Source organism: Mirounga angustirostris, unplaced genomic scaffold, assembly GCF_029215605.1.
Source record: "Mirounga angustirostris isolate CCGP_5_RB_7025 unplaced genomic scaffold, mMirAng1.0.hap1 SCAF_16, whole genome shotgun sequence".
Taxonomy (NCBI): Eukaryota; Metazoa; Chordata; class Mammalia; order Carnivora; family Phocidae; genus Mirounga; species Mirounga angustirostris.
Window position 1 is genome coordinate 43,002,023 of NW_026991724.1, and position 19,560 is coordinate 43,021,582.

Consider the following 19,560-nt stretch of genomic DNA (forward strand, 5'->3'; position numbering starts at 1 on the left):
GAAGATTGGTCTTTTTACTCTATTGACAGTGCCTTTCATGGAGCAGAAGTTTTTAATTTTAATGAAGTCCAGTTAATCAATTTTTTTGTTTTATGGATTGTCCTTTTGTGCTGTATATAAAAAGTCACAGCCAAACACAAGGTCATTCAGATTTTCTCCTATGTTATCTTCTTTTTTTTTTTTTAAAGATTTTATTTATTTATTAGAGAGACACAGCGAGAGGGGGAACACAAGCAGGGGGAGTGGGAGAGGGAGAAGCAGGTTTCCCACTGAGCAGGGAGCCCGATGTGGGGCTCGATCCCAGGACCCTGGGATCACCACCTGAGCTGAAGGCAGACGCTTAAAAGGCTGAGCCACCCAGGTGCCCCACCTATCTTATCTTCTAAGAGTTTTGCTGTTTTGTCCTTTAAATTTATGTCTGTGAACAATTTCGAGTTAATTTTTGTGGAGATGAAAGGTCTGTGTCTAGATTATTACTACTATTTTTTTTTTAAGATTTTATTTATTTATTTGAGAGAGAGAGAGAATGAGAGACAGAGAGCACGAGAGGGAGGAGGGTCAGAGGGAGAAGCAGACTCCACGCCGAGCAGGGAGCCCGATGCGGGACTCGATCCCGGGACTCCGGGATCATGACCTGAGCCGAAGGCAGTCGCTTAACCAACTGAGCCACCCAGGCGCCCCTATTACTACTATTATTATTATTATTATTATTATTTTGGTATGTAGGTGTCTAGTTGTTCCAGTACCACTTGTTGAAAAGATTACCCTCTCGCCATTGAACTGTTTTTGCTTATTTGTCAAAGATAAGTTGACTAGATTTGGGTCCATTTCTGAACTCTTCAAGACCACCATGCAGTTCTCCTAGTCTCAGCAGACACTGACTGGGTGTCCTACAAATCTGACTCAATTCTGACTCTCTCTACCGGAAGTTAGCATCATATCCTGCAGATTAAAGGCTCAGTCTCACAAGACTGTCCCCTGCTTCGGATGCCAGTTCCAAGTCCAGATTGTGACCCGTTACTGGCTGGCTGGCTGACTCTAAATCAGAGGTTCCCACAACCTTCTCCTTGGATTTGATCACTTGTTAGAATGGCTCACAAAGCTCAGGGAAACATTTACCTACCCTTACCAGTTTATTAGAAGAGCTATTATAAAGAATACTGATGAGGGGCGCCTGGGTGGCTCAGTCATTAAACGTCTGCCTTCGGCTCAGGTCGTGATCCCAGGGTCCTGGGATCGAGCCCCGCATCGGGCTCCCTGCTCCGCGGGAAGCCTGCTTCTCCCTCTTCCACTCCCCATGCTTGTGTTCCTGCTCTCGCTGTGTCTCTCTCCGTCAAATAAATAAATAAAATCTTTAAAAAAAAAAAAAAGAATACTGATGAACAGCCAGATGGAGAGGTACATAGGGCCAGGTCTGGAAGAGTGCCAAATGCAGGAGCTTCTGTCCCCATGAAACTGGGGTGCACCACCCTCCAGGCATGTGGATGAATTCACCAAAGTGGAAGCTCATCAAATTTTGTTGGTCAAGAGTTTTTATAGAATTTAATCTGTAATGCCCCCCCAACTCCCTTCCCAGAGGTCAATGGCTAGAGCTGAAAGTTTCAACCTCAAATCACTTAATCTCTCTGGTGATCAGCCCCATCCTAAGGCTATCTAATGGCCTCATCCTAAGCTCATTGGCATAACTCAGGTGTACTCAAAAGGGGTTCCTTATGAATAACAGACACTCCTATCACTCAGGAAATTCTATGGGTTTTAGGAGTTTTGTTCAGGGACCAGAGACAAAAACCAAATATATTTCTTATTATAGCACAGTACATTTGATATGATGTGGGGGGAATGACACTTTAGCTCTATGATCTTCTTGCCCAAGTTCCATAACCCCAGTCTAATTATGAGAAAATCATGAAATAAATTCCCATAATGGCACATCCTACAGTCTACCTGACCAGTACTACTCAAAACTCTCAAGGTCATCAAAAACAAGGAAAATCATAGAAACTGTCATGGGCAAGAGAGGCCTACAAAATCATGACAACTGAATGCAATGCGGCATCCTGGATGGGAGTCTGATGCATAGAAAGGGCATTAGGTTAAGAACTCAGGAAATTTGAATAAACTATGGGCCTCACTTAATAATAATGTATCAGCAATTGATTCATTCATTGTAGCAAATATCACATAATGTAAGATGTTATTCCTTACATTCCTATATACCTCATTGGTATGAGGGTGGGAGAGGAATATAGGAACCCTCTGTACTATCTGTTCATTTTTTTCCTGTAAATCTAAAAGTCTTAAAGTATTTTATTAATTTTAAAATTCTGGGCACTCTTATTAGAGTTCACAAGTGTGATGTGAACAGAGGATATGGCAAGAAAAGTGTGAGGACAAAGGATCAGATCTACAGTGCTGTTGTTTGCAGGTATGGAAATTGGGACTTGCATATATGAACGCTTCCAATGAAGTTCAAGGTTAATCTTTTGATAGTGTTGTCTCCAGAGAACCAAATCTCCAACTTCTATATGTGGACTAGTGTAGATGGGAAGACAGGAGGAAAAATAGTGTTAACCTGTTGATAAGTATGGGTATAGTTAATAAGTCCATTACAATATTTGAAAATGTCAGAATTGACCAAATTGGAATCTTCTGTAGCCCATGTCTATGTGTGGAATTCTCATAGATGTTCCAGTAATTATCCCATAGAAGAAGAATTGATGTGGCCTCGTAGGTAGAGAGCAGAAAGTCCTCAAAGCCACAGATAAAACCTTGGACTAGTGAAGGCCAAGTTTCTCTGAGAGTTTTGCAATTTTAGATCTAATGATCCATTTGTCCACTCCATCAAGATAGAGCAAAAGGAACAGCCCAGATAAAGAAAAGTTGTTCTAACAGAAATTTAGCAACAGCAAGCGGTGGTCCTCTTATATGGGAAAGCTTTGATTCAGTGAGGGAACATCTGCATAATGGTAAGGACATGTTCATAACCACAATATAAAGGAAATTGAATAAAATTTCCAGTAGGAAAAGGGTCCTGCTGGAGGTGGCTTTCTTCCTTGCCCCACCATTACAATTTTACCAGGATTATGTTTTCAGCAGATGGGGCAAAAGAATACCTGTTGTTCCGGGTAAAGAGTAAAATTTTCCCACGAGTACCAATGGAGTTAGCTGATCTAGTTTTTCTTTCCCATTTTGTGAAAGTCTTAGACTACATTTCAGGCAAGGGATTGAGGAGAGCCCAAACGGCCATCTGGGTGTCTCCAAAGTTTATCTGGATGCAAAAGGCATCCAGCTTGTTTCCAATTGGCCTTTTAATCTTAGGGGCTTTGAGCTGAGAGCTTTTCATTTCTTCTATTTGAGGGTCAGATGGAAGGCAGAGTAGACTTAATATTCTGTCTGGTTGTCGTGGAATTGGGACAGATTTATGAGTTGCTGGATTGGCATGTTTGTGAGCTGCTAGCTTTAGCAAGTTCCCCCTTTGCTTTGGGATCTTATTGCCCGTATGAGTTTCTATTTTAAATAAGCCTACTTCTTTTTTTTAAAATTTTTTATTGTTATGTTAATCACCATACATTACATCACTAGTTTTTGATGTAGTGTTCCATGATTCATTGTTTGGGCATAACACCCAGTACTCCATGCAGAATGTGCCCTCCTCAATACCCACCACCAGGCTAACCCATCCTCCCCCCCCACCGCCTAGAACCCTCAGTTTGTTTTTCAGAGTCCATCGTCTCTCATGGTTCGTCTCCCCCTCTGATTCCCCCCCTTCATTTTTCCTCTCCTGCTATCTTCCTTTTTTTTTTTTTTCCTTAACATATAATGTATTATTTGTTTCAGAGGAGCAGATCTGTGATTCAACAGTCTTGCACAATTCACAGCACTCACCATAGCACATACCCTCCCCAATGTCTATCACCCAGCCACCCCATCCCTCCCATCCCCCACCACTCCAGCAACACTCAGTTTGTTTCCTGAGATTAAGAATTCCTCATATCAGGGCGCCTAGGTGGCTCAGTTGGTTGAGCGACTGCTTTCGGCTCAGGTCATGATCCTGGAGTCCTGGGATTGAGTCCTGCATCGGGCTCCCTGCTCGGCGGGGAGCCTGCTTCTCCCTCTGACCCTTCCCCCTCTCATGTGCTCTCTGTCTCTCTCATTCTCTCGGTCTCAAATAAATAAATAAAATCTTAAAAAAAAAAAAAGAATTCCTCATATCAGTGAGGTCATATGATACATGTCTTTCTCTGATTGACTTATTTCAAATATGCCCACTTCTTTTGGTAATAATAAATCCTCTAAGTGATCAGCCACACATTTCCTATATTTAATTGGTGTTCCAGTTGCAGTCATAAATACCAGTCGTGTACTGTTAACCTTAAAAATAAAAATGTCAATTGTCTTACCAGCAAAATGGGTTTATTCAGAGTAAGAGAGAATTACAATTCAAGACACGCAAGCTACAGCAAAACCATAGGCAAGGCCAAAGAACAAAGGAGAGGAATGCTCTTTTATAGCCCAGTGTGAGGCTTGAACTCACGACCCTGAGATCAAGACCTGAGCTGAGATCAAGAGTTGGACGCTTAACCCACTGAGCCACCCAGGCGCCCCCTGACTCCATTTTAAATGAGATTTTCTTTATTCAGTTTCACATTTACAAGGAATGTAAGGTTTCAAGGGACAAAATACAACTTTGCTGTCCAGGTGCAATATTTAGAACATGATATCTCCTCTGAGGGAAAACCCTTTTCCTCGGGACTATCAAGACCATCTTTAACTACCCTCTGCCTGAAACAAAAAGACAACTCTGGGGCTTTCTAGGATTAATAGGATATTGTAAGAAGTGGATTCCTAATTTTTCTAATGTAGCATCCCCTTTATATGGTATAATTTAGGAAACTACTTGACCTCCTACAATGGGACTCACTTTCCATGATGGCATTCAAATCCTTAAGGACCTTCCTTTCCTCTGCTTCCACCTTGAGACAAGCAAATTATCCTTTGCCTTTTCCCCCAGTCACTCGTGAGAGAGAAGGACACGCTTTAGGTGCCTTATCTCGGAAGCTTAATGGAAGCTAAAGGCCAATTGAGTACTTCAGCCTCACTCCAGACTGTGTGGCTGAAGGCTTTTCTTGTTTTAGAGCAGTCGTGGCAACAGCAAAATTGGTTCAAGTTACAATAGACCTTCTGTTGGGTCATAGCCTGAATTTTATGTATGCCATGATGCCCAGATCCTTCTCCTAACTGAAACACTGTGTGTGTGTGTGTGTGTGTGTACCTCTCAGCTTGCCTCTCTTAAGATTTGTTTGCTCTCTCCTTCTCACATTACCATCCCCTGTTGTTCAAAATCTTAACCTTGTGCTCTTCTTCTTTTCCTAACTGGAGGATAACCGTGTGATTGCATTGCAGCCACCGAAACTTAACCCTTCCTCATCCTGACCTTTTAGAGGTTCCCCTTACAGACCCAGACCTCACCCTCTTTGTTGATGGATCTTATCTCCTCACCCCAGACGGAACATTCCAGGCAGCATATGCCACTACGGATTTCCAGAACCCCATGAATATGAGTCTCAGCCTGACACAAAATCATCCCAGGTAACAGAATTCATCCCAGATAGCAGAACTTATGATTCTCACAAGGGCCTGCACTTTAATTAAGACTAGGAGAATTAATATCTGCATAGATAGTCGATAGCTTTTGAGCTAGAACAGTGGAACCGAATAAAAGGGAATGTCATTTAAAACGGAGTCGGGAGGCCAGAAGGGGGAGCTCTCATGCTGTACCACTCCTCACAGCCCTTTGCAGAGACATACTTCGCATTTTCCAACAGGAAGAAGCCTCCTTTACTACCCCAGGAGGGGGAAGGAAGATTTTCTCCTTGCCCAGCAACAGCCCAGCCAATGAGAGAGTCACAACTCAGCCAGTCTTGGACTCCCAGTTTATTCCAATGGACTTTTTGGTGCTAACAGCCCCTCTCAACTTCCCCCTTTTCTCTGTAAAAGAGCTTCCTCTCCTTTGTACTCTGGATTCCCACATTGTTTTGCTGTAGCTTGCCTGTCCCGAATTGTAATTCTCTGCTATTCCTGAATAAACCCATTTTGCTGGTAAAATCATTGACAGTTTTATTTTTAAGGTTAACACAAGCCAGAGCTTCTAGTAACTGTCTGTGAGTTACTGAACCCAGTAGAACAAAGAAGGTCCTCCACATATTGACTGAGCACTGAATTATAAGAGAAGCCCAGAGTCTTCAGATTTACACTTAACATTCACGCAAAACAAGTGGGGACTTTGGAAAAACCCTGGAGCACGATGGTCTAGGTACATTGTTGACTTTCGCATGTGAGGATGAATAGGAATTGGGGGTTAGATAAAGGGGGTCTGCTGAAGAAAGCAGAGCATAAATCAACCACGATGAAAGAAGTCACGTCAGAGGGTATAGAAGCAGAGATAGTGTTGGGGTTTGGGAAAAACAATATGCATTTTACAATTTCATTTATGGCTCACAATTCTTGGATAAATTGGTAACCCTTTCCATTAGGTTTCTTTACAGGTAGAATAGATGTGCAGCAGGGGCTAGATGTGGAGATAAGAAGCCCTTTGTCAAATAACGTATGAGTGATAGGTCTGAGACCACAAATCACCTCATTTTTATGGTACTGTATTGAGTTAATTTAGGGAGAGACATCGTGAGGTCTATATGCACCTTTAAAGGCTCTGCCTCTCAGAGATTTCCTACATCTGTCATTCCTTTAGCCTACAGTGAGTCAGGAATGTGAATGAGCATGTCCCAGATGTGGGGCTTATCAAGGGCTCCAGAAGCTCTGAGAGGTCAAGAAAACCTGGGTCATCTATCAAAACTGTCAGAGGACACAATGAATGGGGGAGGAGTCTAGAACTTCACAGGTTAGTCTCTTGGGTCACGTTAAATATTAACATTACAATTAGAAATCAAATCTCTGCCTAATAGCTTAAAAGAGGTTGTGGAGCTTAACCAAAAAAGCTGTGTTGGGCATCATGGGGTCTAAGAGACAAAGAAGGTTTTTTTTTTTTTTTTTTTTTTTTTAAGGTTTTATTCATTTGAGTGGGGGGAGAGCGAGCATGAGCAGGGGAGGGTGCAAGGGAGAGGAAGAAGCAGATTCCCTGATGAGCAGGGAGGCTGACATGGGGCTCCATCCCAGGACCCTGGGATCATGACCTGAGCTGAAGACAGATGCTTAACCGACTGAGCCACCCAGGTGCCCCAAGATTTCATTCTTTTTATGGCTGAATATTCTTCCATTGGGTATATATAGCACATCTTCTTTATCCATCCATCGATTGATGGGCACTTGGGTTGCTTCCATAACTGGCTATTGTAAATAGTGTTGCTATAAACAAAGGGGTGCCTGTAGCCTTTCAAATTAGTGTTTTTGTATTCTATGGGTAAATACCCAGTAGTGGGATTCCTGGATCATATGGTTAATTCTATTTTTAACTTTTTGAGGAACCTCCGTATTTTTTTCCAGAGTGACTGCACCCATTTGCATTCCCACTAGCAGTGCATGAGGGTTCCTTTTTCTCCACATCCTTGCCAACACCTGTTTTTTCTTGTGTTTTTGATATTAGCCATTCTGACAGGTGTGAGGTGGCATCTCACTGTGGTTTTGATTTGCATTTCCCAGATGATGAGTGATGTTGAGCATCTTTTCACGTCTCTGTTGGCCATCTGTATGTCTTCTTTGGACAAATGTCTGTTCATGTCTTCTAGTGCCTCTTCATTATTGATTGTTTTCAAAGTATTACTACTTCCTTCTCAGTTATTCTTTTTTTTAAATATTTTTTTTATTCTTATGTTAATCCCCATACATTACATCATTAGTTTTAGATGAAGTGTTCCATGATTCATTGTTTGTGCATAACACCCAGTGCTCCATGCAGAATGTGCCCTCCTCAATACCCATCACCAGGCTAACCCATCCTCCCACCCATCTCCCCTCTAGAACCCTCAGTTTGTTTTTCAGAGTCCATCGTCTCTCATGGTTCGTCTACCCCTCCGACTTCCCCTGCTTCATTCTTCCCCTCCTGCTACCTTCTTCTTCTTTTTTTTCTTAACATATATTGCATTATTTGTTTCAGAGGTACAGATCTGAGATTCAACAGTCTTGCACAATTCACAGCGCTTACCAGAGCACATACCCTCCCCAGTGTCTATCACCCAGTCACCCCATCCCTCCCACCCCACCCCCCACTCCAGCAACCCTCAGTTTGTTTCCTGTGATTAAGAATTCCTCATATCAGTGAGATCATATGATACATGTCTTTCTCTGTTTGACTTATTTCGCTCAACATAATACCCTCCAGTTCTATCCACGTCATTGCAAATGGCAAGATTTCATTCCTTTTCATGGCTGCATAATATTCCATTGTATATATACACCACATCTTCTTTATCCATTTATCTGTCGATGGACATCTTGGCTCTTTCCACAGTTTGGCTATTGTGGACATTGCTGCTATAAACATCGGGGTGCACATACCCTTTTGGATCCCTACTTTTGTATCTTTGGGGTAAATACCCAGTAGTGCAATTGCTGGATCATATGGTAGCTCTATTTTCAACTTTTTGAGGAACCTCCATACTGTTTTCCGGAGTGGCTGCACCAGCTTGCATTCCCACCAACAGTGTAGGAGGGTTCCCCTTTCTCCACATGCCCGCCAACATCTGTTGTTTCCTGACTTGTTAATTTTACCCATTCTGACTGGTGTGAGGTGGTATCTCATTGAGGTTTTGATTTGGATTTCCCTGATGCCGAGTGATATTGAGCACTTTTTCATGTGTCTATTGGCCTCCTTCTCAGTTATTCTTTCCATTAAAATTTAGAAATCCCCTTTCAAGTAATCAAAAAATAATTCCCTAGCACATTTCTTTTTTTTTTTTTTAAGATTTTATTTATTTGACAGAGACACACAGAGAGAGGGAACACAAGCAGGGGGAGTGGGAGAGGGAGAAGCAGGCTTCCCGCCGAGCAGGGAGCCCAATGCGGGGCTCGATCCCAGGACCCCGGGATCATGACCTGAGCCGAAGGCAGACGCTTAACTGACTGAGCCACCCAGGCGCCCCTCCCCAGCACATTTCATGCAACTTGATGGTCAAGGTGGTTGGGCCTGATGCCTTATTGTCTGTGGTGTGGAAATAGTACCTCTTAGATTACTTTTAAGATTTCTTTGGGGGTTTATATCTCTTTTTAGGTTTCCTCTTTTTTCAGCCTGTCTTTGCAAATTATAGTTCCAAGATTAATGTTTGTCATTTAAATTTTTAATTAATTAGTGTATTTTTGTACGTCTTTAAGTAAATTTGTTTTAATGCCATCTCAGGAGATGAAGGGCAGTGATATTCACATCTGTGTGTCTGGGCTTAGGCACAGGTTTGATTCCTGGCTCAGCTGCTGTGAACTTTAAGAAGAAAATGTTTGTAAAGCCATCAAGTTACTAGTAATCAAGTTGTCCGTTTTATGCTAGGAGTGTTTCTGATGTTGTTGCTTTCAAAATACACAAGTTCTTACCAACAATGATGGTAGTATCAGTTCTTGCTCCACACATATGACAGGTACCCGAGACTTGAACCCCAAACTACATGCCAGCATCGCGTGGCTTCTCACTGTCCTCTCCAAAAGCTTGGCCAAGCCACCCCCTGCTCATCGGGACCACTCTTCAGGGTTCTAGGCCCTGAGGATTAAATAGAATCACCACGCTATTCACCAACATTCTGTATCTTACTCTTCCCTCTCATATAACTCAACTATAGCCCCTTCATACCCCCGAGTCAACCAGCTTTTTTCTTATAACCCCTGGATTTTCAAATCTCTGAGATGCCTTTGCCTTAACATGAGACCGTGCAAAGTTGGGGATTTGATCTGTGTTATAATCCAGCCATCCACAGGATTAGACTTTGGGTTTAGTTTTCAGAAATCTCAACTCAGTGACGGAGGGAGATAAGGGATCCTTTTAGGACAGTTGTAAAAGCTTTCTGTCCCTTACCTTGATTTTGAGCTGAGAATTGGAAGCTCTGAGCTCATCTTCTTTCTGTACTTCAAAGCAACCAACCAACCAACCAACCAACCTTTTAAATTTTCACTAAAATGATCTATGGCAGCAACTATGTGGTTGGTCATCTAGAACCTTACCTCAGAGACGCTTCAGTAGGTATCTTGATTGCAGGTGTCGTGTTGGGCCCAGCCTGTTGAAGGTAATGTTCTCAGCTAGGACCACCTGAGGCCCTCGCCAGGCCCATATTACTTGTAGGGAGCCCCAGACATTTCCCCCAGCAGGGCCAGTGTTGTGGCTGGACTGGATCTTGTTCTTGCTTTTATTTCAGGATGCACTTTGGGGAAAACCATCGGAGCATTTTGAAAAACAAGACTAATTACTCACAAGTCTCAGCATGCCGGGGCCGCAGAGCAAGGTCACAGACAGAGAGAGAGAACACAGACCTGGGGCTCTGCCTTTTTTAGGGTCTGAGGATGGGGTCTCTGGGGTTTCACAAGGTCACTCTATATTGGCTAATTTGAAGCATAAGAGTGGGAATCAGGGCACGGGAGACTGGGGGCAGGGTCACTCAAGAAGCGTCAGTTGTTGTTTTTTTTTAAAGATGTATTTATTTGAGAGGGAGAGAGAGAGAGCGCGCGCACGGGGGGAGGGACAGAGGGAGAGAATCTTCAAGCTGACTCTGCGCTGAGCAGGGAGCCCAACATGGGGCTCGATCTTGCGACCCTGAGATCATGACTTGAGCCAGAACCAAGAGTCGGATGCTCAACCGACTGAGCCACCCAGGCGCCCCAAGGAATGCCAGTTTTCATGGCCACCCAGTGTCTGCGGAAAGGAGAACTTCATGGGTGTGGGGGTGCCTAGTTCCTTACCTGCTTATTTTACTAGTAGCTATGTCATGCAGCTTTCAATATGTTTATCTGGCGTGGATGTCTTTTGAAATGGAGGCCTTGGCAATCAATGCTTAACGTCAGACATTACCCTACAACAGGCAATAATAACTTTAGTCACCGGTGTGCCATGGCCCGCCACAGACAACCATTGTCTCCTCCACCATCAGAAACAGGGGCGTGAATACAGTTGAACCTGGTCACATCAGAGAACCGGTCCGGATTCCTATCCTTCAGATTCTGTTCCCTGGAACCACGCACCATACCAGCGCTGTCTATCCGTCTGAATTCAGCCAGGGAAGCAGAACTGCTCTGAGGATGCTGGGGTAAGGGATTGCTTATAAGAATCAGACCTTGGGGCGCCTGGGGTGGGGCTCAGTCGGTTAAGGGTCAGGCTGTTGATTTCAGCCTAGGTCATGATCTCAGGGTCCTGGGATCGAGCCCCACATCAGGCTCTGCGCTCAGTGGGGACTCTGCTTGAGGATTCTCTCTCTCCCTCTGCCCCTCCCCCCGTTCACATGCTCTCTTTCCCAAATAAATAAATAAATCTTAAAAAAAAAAAAAAGAACCGGACCTTCTACAACTGCTTCCCTTCCGCCAACCAAATCTCATGCCAAGTGCTTTCCTGGCCAACTCTAACCCCAAAGCATGCAGGGCAAGGGCTTCTGAGGAAGCTAACTCTAGTGTAGTGGAATAAACCACCACAAGATCCATGCAGTGGATTTTTTAAAAAAGATTTTATTTATTTATTCATAAGAGACAGAGAGAGAGAGGCAAAGGGAGAAGCAGGCTCCCCACTGAGCAGGGAGCCCGATGCAAGGCTTGATCCCAGGACCCTGGGATCATGACCTGAGCCGAAGGCAGACGCTTAACCATCTGAGCCACCCAGGCGCCCCATGCAGTGGATTTTAAATGAGATGTTTACATGAATGAGTTGGAAAGGAATTAGGAGGATTTTTCAGGGAAATTGTGATTAGAATCCTGACACACATGTTTGATTGCTCACAAAGTATTTTAATGGACGTTCTAGAACTTGATCTTCGGCGCTGACCTTCGGAATGACGTCTATTTCATAGTCAAAGACACTAAGTGATAGATTAAGAGAGTGGCCTGATGGCACATGGTTAATAAGGCAGAATTGGTCCGAGGTCTAGCTTACCCGCTTCCAAACATTTATGCTCTGTTCTGGACACGGCAATAGAGAGCTCCTGGCCCCCCTTCTTGATCAGTGTAGATGAGTCTCTGAGAACCGTGTCCTCGTTCTCTCTTTTACAATCTCATCTCTCCCTCCCATCATTTTACACATGTGTCTTGATATTTCCTCCCTCCGTACTTAGTTTTTCATTCATTCTCCCGCAAAATGTCTAACTTATAAAATTCCCCCTTTTCTACAGAACCCCTCATGCCCTCTTGTCATACACCTTGCCAATCTCCTGACATCGTTCCCCAAACTTCTCTCTCTTACAGGTCTTCTTCCATGGGAACATGTAACTTTTTGTTACAGAAAAGCCTAAAGATTTGGGTTCTAATTCTGGATTTAACTTTCCCCCAGGCCACAACTTTTCCCTCTAAGCTTTAGGTTCCTCGTGTCTCAGATGTGGGTTGACTAGGATCCTGTGTGTGAGACCACTTTGTAAACTCTAAAGCACTAGAGAAATGCCATTAGTTGTTATCCTTTCTTATGGGATTCTCAAATGAAAAAGTTGATGCTGAAGGATCCACTGAATAAAAAATATTGCTTGAATTTATTGACAGGAGCAGCAGAGTCCTTGACTGGAATCAGCCTGGAGTGGACCCCGAGGAAGTTGTGCATACCAGAGGGGCAGGTACTGACAGCCGGCTGGGTGGAAAGTGGGTAAAAGGAAAACACTAGGGAATAATTCTCCCTGGCTGCCCTGGTTTGGGTTCCCTGTGTGGGATGGCTTCTATCCAGGCCTGGGTCTAGCCCTGGCGTGTATGGATCGTCCAGAGTGAATCAAGGCCAAGGTTTAATCCGGTATTGGCAAATGCTGAAGAATAAGGGGTTTTGAGTCTCCTAGGTCTGATTTGAATCCATGTAAACTGTGAAATGGCCAGGTCACCCAATTTCTCCGTCCTTCAGATTGCTAGCTACAACATAGGGGTGACAGGAAGGTGGAAGGTAATTTACAGCATTTGTGAAAACCTATACTTAGATATAAAAGGTTTTGCTCATGATGGGTGCTCAATGAATTCTGCTTGCAGGAAGAAATATTTCATAATATTAGTTCCCTCAGCACAAGGAACATAGCTTACTCATTGACGCAACCCCAGATCTTGCTCAATGCCAAGACACACTATGGCCACAAGAAAAATCTTCCGAATGAATAAATAAATGGATGATACAGTAAATAAAGAGGTCATGAGCCTAAAAGTGATAGCAGGGGGAGCCAAAAGCGAAAATGTCATCTGGCCTTGGGTGTGCAGTTGGTGAGGTTGTGATGTCCTGCCTTCTCTGAACCATAAGTTGTCGTGGAAAACAGTGCACGTATGTAGAAGACCATTGGCATTTTCTCTCAAGATGAGGGCACTTGCTTGAGTGGGTTTTTTATGTCTAAGAGACCTTAGATTTACCTTTTCTATGAACTATCTCATCATCGTCTTTGCCCATTTTTAAACTAGATTGTTGTTTTTCTTATTGATTTTGAGGAGTTCTTTATATATGTGGAAAATTAACCCTTTGTTATATGAAGAGCGATTATTTTTAGCATTCTATTTGTGTTTTATTTATGGCTTTATGTTCCTGACATCATACGTAGAAAGACCACCCCAAAGCTGAGATTAATCTTTCAAAATACTTTTCCATGCTAACTTACGTATTGCATGGATTCCCGTGCCTTATGTTGAAGCCTCTGCATCATTCGGAATGGGTCCTGATTTGAGAGGATGGCTCCCTATGTCCTACCCTCCTCTGGAGCGCCACTTTCTAAGATGGGCCTGACACCTAGTAGCTACTCAGTGAATATTTGTGGAATGGATGCATAGATTAACACACAGTTCTGCCAATACATCCTCTCCCAAAACCGTTATTTTCTGTTGCCCATGCTGCTTTACTGCATTTCAGGGGCCTCCGTACTACATACTCCAACATGGCGGCTTGTGTCATCCAAGCGTGCAAGCCAGGAATTGAAAGAGACTGCTATTAAGACAGAAGTCACAGTCTTTTGTAACCTAATCATGGAAGTGACATCCCTTCACATTTGCCACATTCCATTGGTTAGAAGCAAGACACGAAGTCAGGCCCACACTCAAAAGAAGGAACTCACACAAGGGCGTGCCTCCCATTTTTCTTATTTCTCACAGGAAAACTCACTCAGAGCATGTCCCCATAGAGCAAGGTGCATGGACGTTTCTCCAAGAAGGAGACTGTCTGCAGTCTCTCCCCAGGGTGAGAGGCCACTCGGCTCTGATCGCACTGTCTGCCGTCTCCAGGGTGGTTACCTAACTAGCCTTGCTAAATCTTTCTTCGTAACGTGGGGTGGTAACTCAGTATGCCTGGCCCCAGAATCTAGAAAACATCTTCTTTGGCTCTGAAAACCATGGAAGATGTGAACCCAAAAGTCCTGGGAAACAGGTCTGTTTTTCTGGGTGTGTGGTGTTTGGTTCTGGTTTACAGAATGTGAATTTAAAACGTAATGTGTGAAGACAAAAGGAAAGGTCAGGGGTTTGAAGGCAATCTTTGTGGGGAAAACAACTTCTGTTCTCCCACGATATATTGGGTGGATGTGGGTGTGGAGAGGCCAGGCAGAGATACCCCAGTGGCCCCAGCTGCCATTCATCTGCCTTAAAATGTTCTTCTTCCGACGAAACTCAGCCCAGAAATCCTCTTCTGCTCCTGCTGCCCTCTGGATGCTCCAATCAATCAACTGCACTGGGCAAGACTTCTCAGATGCCAACGCTGAGGAGCGTTAAGTGGCTTCTGATCTGAGGTCCAGCACTGCCAGAGAAGGAGAGGCCGGAGCTCAAATGAAAGTAAGCCCTTGGCTCGGAGGAAATGATTCTTCCTGCCACAGGAAGAGCCAGTACATCCTGAGGAAGCCACATGTTTTGCAGAGTCTGAGCTCAGCCTGGCCCAGCGGGGGAGAGCATGAATTTGCAATATTCAGGGATGGAGCGTGTGTCTGAGGCTTTTACCTGAATCCAACCCAGGCTCCAGGGGAGAAGATTCATAGGGGTGATGAAGAGAGTCAGTGTTCCTGTCCACAGATAGAGACACACAGGAAAGAAGCCACATGGCCAGTGTGGAACTGAATACTCCCTTCAATTAGACGCAGGCCCGTGTGCTTGAGCAAGAGCCCTGGTATGTGTGGTCAGTGTGGGCACATGTTTAGGCTGAGAGTGACTGGGGATTCTGAAAAAGAGATGACAGGCAGGCAATGAGAGGAGGGGTGGGGTGTTAGTTGTCTACTGCTGCGTAACAAATTACCCCAAGACTTAGTGGCTAGAACAACACGTGTATTATCCCCCAGGTTCTGTGGGTCAGGAGTCCCGGCATGGTTTAGCTGGGTGCCCTGCCCTGGGTCCCTCCTGCGGCTGCAATGGAGATGCCAGCCAGGGCTGATGTCTCCTCTCTTGGCTCAACCAGGAAGGAGCCACTTTCTGGTTCATTCCTTTCTCCTGGGCTGTCGGACTGAGAGCTTCGGTTCTTCACTGGCTGTCGGCCAGAGGCTGCCTTCGGATCCTTCTCTCCAGTGTGGTAGCTGTATCATCAAAGTGTTTAAGCCAAGAAGGCACTTGAGAGAGTCTGCTAGCAAGACAGAAGTCGCAGTATCTGTAATCTAATCACGGGAGCGACATCACATCACCTTTGCCATGTTCTGTTCATTAGAAGCCAGTCACAAGGTCAGGTCCACCCTCAAGGAAGGAAATTACACCAACGACAGGTGGGGGTCGGCATTGCAGGCCCTCTTAGAAGTTGGCCTTCTGCAGGAGAGGATGAATCTGCAGGAAAATACCTATTCTTGAGAACTATTTAAGGAGACAAACTTTTCAATGAATTAAATGGCAAAGAAGAAAAGTTATAAAAATGCCAATCTTTCTAAAACACATTAGGGCCGATTTCCTGATAGTTTATAAGCACTGAACTTAATTTCGAATGAGATGGCCCTGTAAAAATAGTAAATAATGAAAAATAGGTAACTTGCCTGTAATTAATTGAAACCAGAGGTTCCTCACCGCCACCCCACACCTGGTCAAATTCAGAGTATTGTCCCTGGGGGAGAGCCTGAGAGTGTTCCAGTTACCTATGGCCCCATAACAATAAGCCAAAGTTTAGTGGCTTAAAACAACCTTTGTATTGCTTACAGATCTGCAGTTTGGACAGGGGGGTTGGCTCACATCGGCTGCGCTCAGCATCAGCTGGGGCGGCCTAAAGACACGGAGCTGGAACCTTCTCCAGGTTCTCTCACTCACATGTCTGCAATTGATGCTTCCTCCCAGCGGGGGCGCTGTGGCCAGGACACTTACTGGCGGCCCTTCTATGTGGCTGCTAGAGCTTCCTCACAGCGTGGTGCCTGGGCTCCAGGGATGAGCATCCTGAGAGAAACTGAGGCAGGGTGTACTGCCTTTTATGACTTAGCCTCAAAAGACTCCTAGTGTCATCCCCACCATAGTCCTGGGCCTGCTGGACTGGGGAGGGAATGTAGATCCCGCATCTTGATGGAGGAGTGTCTCCATCATAAGAAGATCATTTTGTAAGAAGGGCACGTAGGATGAGGTCCATCTTTGGAAAATACAATCTGCCACAGAGAGCAAACTAGCCCCCACGCCATCCTTGAGCTTTCATGTCAGTGACAACAGAGCTCATAAGGTGAACAGAAGTGTGTAGTCGTGAGAAATAAGACAGCAGGTGTAATGCTGATAAATAAGAAATACAATCAGGCACCTGGGTAGTGCGGTCAATTGAGTGTCCGGCTCTTGGTTTTGGCTCTGGTCTGATCTTAGGGTCATGGGATGGAGCCCCCCCATGCCGGGCCCCTCATTGGGCTCCACGCTGAGTGTGGAGTCTGCTTGGGTTTCTCTCTCCCTCTCCCTTTCCCTCTGCCCCTCCTCTCCTCTCTCTCTCAAATAAGTAAATAAAATCTTAAAAAAAAAAAATACAATCCTTTCTCCCTCTTCTCCCATTGAGTGGGAGACTGGGAATAGATCCATCAAAGACATTGTGCAGGGCCGCTGTGCCAAGCCTGTGGGCTTGAGAGTCTCACTTGGCCAATTATCGTAAAGCCTATAAAACTTCCTGTATTACTTTTCTATTTCTGCATAACCCAAATTACCACAAATTTACCAGCTTAACACCCATTTATTACTTCGCAGTTTTGTAGGTCAGGAGTCCAGACAGGTTTGCACGCAAGTTATTGCAACGCTGAAATGAAGACGTCAGTGGCCAGGCTCTGGGGAAGAATCTAGAAATACTCTAGACATTCAATCTATTGGAGGAGGCTTCCAACATCCGTTCTTCTCCGCTGGGTGCTGCCAGGGAGGTTTTGACCACCAGAGGGCGCAAGAACCACGAGCCCTGTCGCTTGAGTTCCAGCTCCCCTCGGCCACCGCGGTCCAGGTACCAGCAGCATCAGCGTCGCTTGGGAGCTTGTTAGGAAAGTGGAATCTCAGGCCCCCAAACCAGACCTGCTGAAATCGAAATCTGCGTTTTGTCCAGACCCCCAGGCAATGCGTGTGCACGTGAAAGTTCGATGGGCGCTACCTCTCGGTGGTTCACACTCTTGGCTGCATGTTAGAATCACTGGGGGGGGGGGGGGGGGTGCTGAAACCTCCTGATGCAAGAGCTCCCCTCCTCCCAGAGAGTCTGATTTTAACCACCCTGAGGCCAGAGTGTTAAAGGCTCCCCTGAGGATTTTCACGTGCATCCAAGCATGAGCTTCTCTGCAAGTCTAGCTCATTCCCGCCTGTAGAGACCCTTGCGTAGGACCAGAGCTGTGCCGGAAGTAGGGCTCACCGCCCGGGTGTAGCCACAGGCGAAGGACGCAAAGCCCCAGCCTCAGGGCTCTCCTGGGATGCAAGGCCAGACCTCTGGGCCCCCCCGGGTTATAGTGAAGTCGGGGCCAATGTGAAACACTGAGGAAGTGTTCTCATATTCGAAGTGCTTCTAAGACCCGATTCAAACAGCAACTCCTCAGACAGAAATTCTAGTTCCCCTGCCTCGTGCTTGGTGATAGTACTTCTTGGTCGGGGCTCCCTGATCATGATGCTGCCGCCTGGTTGCCACCTTGAAAGCAGGAAACGTGTTGAATCTCCCCTGCAGAGTGTCTGCTCAAGGAAGCACCATCCACAAGGCTAGTGACCCAGGCAGCCCCCCTGCTGGTGGTGGACCTGCCGCCCCCCTCCCCGCTGGTGGTGGAACCTGTGAGGGGGAGTTCAAGAAAGAAGGTACCTGGAGGATAGAGGAGCTCAGCCGTGTTAGGAGGGACTTTTATTATTTATTTATTTTATTATTTTATTTTATTTTATTTTTATTTTATTTTTTTAAGATTTTATTTATTTAGGGGCGCCTGGGTGGCTCAGTTGGTTAAGCGACTGCCTTCGGCTCAGGTCATGATCCTGGAGTCCCAGGATCAAGTCCTGCATCGGGCTCCCTGCTCGGCAGGGAGTCTGCTTCTCCCTCTCCCACTCCCCGTTTGTGTTCCCTCTCTCGCTGTGTCTTTCTCTGTCAAATAAATAAATAAAATCTTTTAAAAAAAAAGATTTTATTTATTTGAGAGAGAGAGAATGAGAGACAGAGAGCATGAGAGGGAGGAGGGTCAGAGGGAGAAGCAGACTCCCCGCCGAGCAGGGAGCCCGATGTGGGACTCGATCCCGGGACTCCAGGATCATGACCTGAGCCGAAGGCAGTCGCTTAACCAACTGAGCCACCCAGGTGCCCGGACTTTTTTTTTTTTTTTAATCTTTTTCTTTGGTGGGGCGCAGAGGAGGGGGGAGAGAGGAGAATCTTCAGCAGGCTCCACGCCCAGCTTAGAGTTGGAGGTGGGGCTTGGTCTCAGGACCCTGAGATCATGACCCCAGCTGAAATCAAGGATCGGTTGCCCAACCGACTGAGCCACCCAGGCACCCCTAGGAGGGACTTTTAAAAACCTTCTCCTTCCCCATTTAAGAGGCGTTTTGCAATCCCAATGCCCTTTTAGGTACACCATTTTCACTGTACCTAGACCCAGCCGCCTGAGCTGAGACTAGGTTAAGGACACAAATGTGGGAAACAGAGTGACAGAGGTGAGTGGGTAAGCTAAAGTTTGCCAGGATGAGTCAGGCAGAATTAGGACAAGAAATCACTTTATGAAATGTCCTCATTTGCTAAGTGCTATTTCCAGGATGTGGCAATATCTGACTTCTGACTGTTCTTTCCTCACTGTTCCAGAGCATTTCTGGGGACTTTAGCGTTGTCCTTCCTTCTCCATTCTCCTTCCCCAAATTAAGGGTTTGTTTTTTCATTCTAGAATTCTCAGTTAATCTCCTATTAAATGTCCACTGACTTCTATGATTTCTCATGTTCAATAGAAGGTTCACCAAGGATTCAGTAAATTCTCAATATATGCTAGCAATAGTAATGATTTCATTATAGCTTTCTTGAATGCAAGGAACTGATTTCCTGTTGTATCTCCAGGATTTTAACAAAATATTTGTGGG

At 45.2% G+C, this 19,560-nt stretch overlaps 1 long non-coding RNA gene across 2 annotated transcripts in view; it reads left to right on the forward strand.

Moving 5' to 3' along the window:
• LOC135362823 (uncharacterized) overlaps positions 1–19,560 on the forward strand; it is a 34,620-nt gene that overhangs the window by 4,821 nt on the left and 10,239 nt on the right. Inside the window, exons 2-4 of one of the 2 annotated variants that reach the window (XR_010408085.1) lie at positions 11,079–11,234; positions 12,664–12,734; positions 14,741–14,898. This is a non-coding gene — a long non-coding RNA (uncharacterized LOC135362823). The remainder of the gene's footprint in view (positions 1–11,078; positions 11,235–12,663; positions 12,735–14,740; positions 14,899–19,560) is intronic. The other variant, XR_010408084.1, reaches the window with a different exon arrangement.